This window comes from Triticum aestivum, chromosome 5B (assembly GCF_018294505.1).
Source record: "Triticum aestivum cultivar Chinese Spring chromosome 5B, IWGSC CS RefSeq v2.1, whole genome shotgun sequence".
In the NCBI taxonomy this organism is placed as follows: domain Eukaryota; kingdom Viridiplantae; phylum Streptophyta; class Magnoliopsida; order Poales; family Poaceae; genus Triticum; species Triticum aestivum.
Window position 1 is genome coordinate 696,475,602 of NC_057807.1, and position 4,252 is coordinate 696,479,853.

Sequence of the window (4,252 nt, forward strand, 5' to 3'; positions counted from 1 at the left end):
TTGGGGGTCTTGGGGGGTTAATTTACGTGTTTCATATATTGTGTTAGCTAGCTAATTAATAGAGAGAAGTGTCCTCTCTTATGTCCGTGCTTGGTCGAATCTACGTACTATATATACATAAGTGATCGAGAGAACTATTCAGTACAGAAGTTCATGCATACCGAGAGAAGTGATCGATCGACCTCTCTCCTTCTCCGAGAGATTGGTCGAACAACAAGTATCTGACACTACTGGCTACATACATGCATGTACAATATGTATAAAATCTCTTATAATTACAATCCCCTAGCAATTGAAATCAATTTCCACATGGTATTCTCCGGCTTTATTGATGACGTGGTCAAGAAAGAATCCCGCCAATTCCTCTTGAATTGCTTTCATGCGATCTGGTTCTAGGAGTTCATTCCGCATCTGCCACGTCTAATTTGAAGAAGGGGGTTAATTAATGCATATATATGAATGAAACTCAACAGAAATGATGGTGTAATAAAATGAAATTGTGAATATTATTGCTTACGCACTTCATATTGTCTTTGAGAGTAGCCCCGCTTGTTTTTCAAAGTCGCGTTGTGGATGAACTCGCACACGTAGTATCCACAGAAATCATTCCCTTCTTCCTGCCACAAGCACTTTACGAGAAATAGAGGTCAATCAAACTGATAATGAAGCATTATAAATGGCATTGATGAAAGTATAGCTATAGAATCAACGGGAGATGCGCGCAACTAGCTAGCCATTAGTACTTACTTTTGGGTATGTATATCGCAGCTCCTTCGGCAGTCCCGGAGCTTCTGCGGTGAACTGTTTCCAAACCCTGCAAGACAAAGAAAATAATTATTATTACTTGAGATATCAGGAAATGAACAAAAAGTTGCCGATATGGTGCGATAATGATCGATTGAACTTACTTGCTGAGCATTTCAGTCATGTCCGCATAGGATTTGGGATCTTTCCGTCTCGAATCTAAGACGGTTACTAGTCCACGCTCAAGCTTAATCTCCAGAAGAATATAGTGGTATCTGCGCACGCATGCATAACTCATCAATTACATTACTATAACCTCGCTCGAGTAATAAGGGAAACCGAATATGCACACGACAGTAACACTCACTTGCCGTTGTAAGGAAAGAGTACGGTATCTTTGTTTTGATTTTTTATTAATGATTGTAGCACGTTGTCCTCGGCCTCTTTGATGTCCTTTTTAACCAGAAATTCATCTATGATATTTTTGTTAATGAACCCAATATCATAAATTTCTTGTTTTTTGCGCTCGACGATCTTCAATCTGCATAATATATTGAGGATAATTAATTATAAATACATGAAATGAAAGAGCCGAGCTATATATAGAGACTTAATGACAGAAATAGTACTTACACACAGTAGCAAAAGACCATTAGTTTATCAAGGGCCTTTTGATTGAAGAACGCGAAGAACTCATCAAATGGAACAATCAACAGATCATTTGCAACGAGATCGTGCTCCTCTTTAATATGCAGATACAAAGCATTCTTACCCTCAGAATCTCTGCAGGTTTCCATGTACCAATTATGGAATCTTCGCATCATTGTTGTCAGAGATTTTTCATCTTTGACAAGAGGCTTCTCGTACTCGAATCTGTGTTCGTCCACCTCCAAGAAATCAGGAAGTGCATCGTCAGGCAGGTAATCGTCAAGATTGCCATAACCGGCCACCGTCCCCGGAGCATTAGACACATTGAGCGGGGGTCACGATTGCTGTGCTTGTTCGCCGAGCTGGGCAATTTTTTTTCCCCTTTGCTCGTTCTTTTGACCTTTTAGCACTGACAGCAGTTCCCGACCGCTGGGCTTGGAGATATGTCTGTTCAGTAATGCGCTCATAGTTGGTTCTTGGCGGAGACTTTGGTGGTTTCCTCAGGGCATCGATAGTGCGCTTTGCTTTCACCGGGTCTACCTTCTCCTCCGGAGGTGGATGTCTCTTTGCTTTCACCCCTTCAAAGAACTCCTTCACGTGGGTCCGCACAATCGTATCGTTTTCCTCCTCGGACCTCTCGTACGGTAACTTCTCTAGAGGCTTGAGAGATGATGGACCGTATTTGTATTGCCTCCCGCCTCTGGTTGTGCTGCTAGACGCCGGAGCAGAGGGAGCGTCTACGGCGTCTGTCTTCTTTCGTGCTTGCTTACGAGGCGGAGGAGAAGGAGTACGACGCGCCGGAGCAGCCGGGGCGGCGGCGGGTCTCTTCCGCCCTTGCTGGCGAGGCGGAGAAGGAGGATGTTGCTGGCTGCTCGGGTGCGCCGGTGCAGGCGGAGAAGGAGGCGGAGTGCCGCCATGCACCGGAGAAGGAGGCGGAGTGCCGCCACGCGTGCCCTGATCGTCACTTGCTGGAGGAGGAGGCGGTGGAGGAGGCGGAGTGCCCTGACTCGCCGGAGCAGGAGGAGGAGGCGGAGGTGTCCAGTTCAGAAGGTTGATGAGCTCCTTCTTCCATAGGCATGGAGTCTTCAGAGCAGAACCCAGCCTAGTCTCCCCTTCACCGGTAGGGTGGTCAAGCACGAGGTCCTCAAATCCCTCCGTTATTTCATCCACCATCACCTTAGCATATCCTTTTGGAATCGGCTCGCAGTGATAAGTTGTGCCGGGTCCACTAGGATAAACTTGGCCAATAGCCGCCTTGACCTTCAAATTCATCCATCGCGCCATCATGTGGCAATTTTGAGACTCCGTGATACCATCCACGGGATAGCTGGCAAGAGCCGTCAAGACATGCTCCGGCTGAAGCAGCTCAGTGGAAGCCACGCTGCTTCTCCGCTGAGATGGCGGGGTAGCTTCGGGGGAAGCTTCGGCAGGTCGTTTGCTGCGATTTGCTGCTTCTCGATCCTCTAGCCCCAATACCCTTTCTTGTAGCGCCTGCAGTTGGTCCTGCTCCAGTTTCTTCCTCCTCTCGTGGGTTTTGTAACCCCCTACGTCCGGAAAACCAACCTTCCACGGAATGGAGCCTGGCGTGCCTCGTGTCCGTCGAGGGTGCTCATGATTCCCAAGGGCCATTGTGAGCTCGTCCTTCTCCCTGTTTGGAAGGAACGTCCCTCGCTGCGCTGCATCGATATAGTGTCGAAGGTTCTTGACTGGTATTTCCAGTTGCTCGTCCGTCCACTGGCAAAACCCTGTTACAGGGTCCAAGGTTCTGCCAGACCCGAAGAACCAAGTCCGGCAATGGTCTGGCCATCTCATTGTCTCTGGTTCGATCCCTTTTTCAAGCAGATCATTCTCAGCCTTGGACCACTTAGGCCGGGCTTGCAGGTAGCCACTTGACCCCGTGCGATGGTGAAGCGTCTTCTTCGCAGCATTTTTCTTATTTGTCTCCGACATCTTCTTACTCTTTTCCGATGTCTTGTGGGCCACAAATGCACGCCAGTGATCTTTGATCTTCTGATATTTGCCGATGAATTCTGGTGTCTTTTTATTTTTGACAAACTGGTTCAGCTCTTTCCTCCACCTCCTCATTAGGGTTTCCATCTTCTTAAGAGCACAAGACTTGATTAATTCCTCTTTAACTGGCTTCTCCGGATCCTCCTCTGGCGGTAGGGTGAAATTTTCCATCAGCTCAGTCCAAAGATATTCTTTCTGCATATCATTGACATAAGACACCTCAGGGTCTTCCTCCTTAGGCTTATACCATTGCTGGATGCTGATCGGGATCTTCTCCCTAACAAGAACCCCGCACTGAGAAGAAAATGCCTTCCTTGTCCGGATGGGTTCAATCGGTTCGCCGTCGGGCGCGATTTCTGTGATCTCAAACTTTTCATCCGAGCTCAACTTTTTCTTCGGGCCTCGTCTCCTTACCGAAGTTGTGCTCGATCCGGAGGGCTAGAAATTATAAGGAAGAAAGACGAGAGTAATTAATATGTGTACATATACCAAAACAATGGAAGCATCAATTAACTAGTCAGCACGGGCTTAACTAATATATATATACCTGGCCGGGCTCGGTTCGGTCACCGGAGCAGTCGGCACGGTCTCCTTCTTGTTCCTCCATTGTGTCACCGGAGCCATCATGAACATAGTCCTGTTCTTGTACCGACATTAATGGGCCGAAGCCATCATGAACATAGCCCTCTTCTTCACCCCGTTTTTCCAGCTGACCAACGGTGTCGAGGAGAAATGACGCAACTTCATCCCTTCCATTTGCGATTATGTCCCTCAATATCGCTTCTGTTTCTTCGTCTCGGCAGTGCTCCATAGTTTCTGCAAATATTTACAACATGCTTATATATGGTAC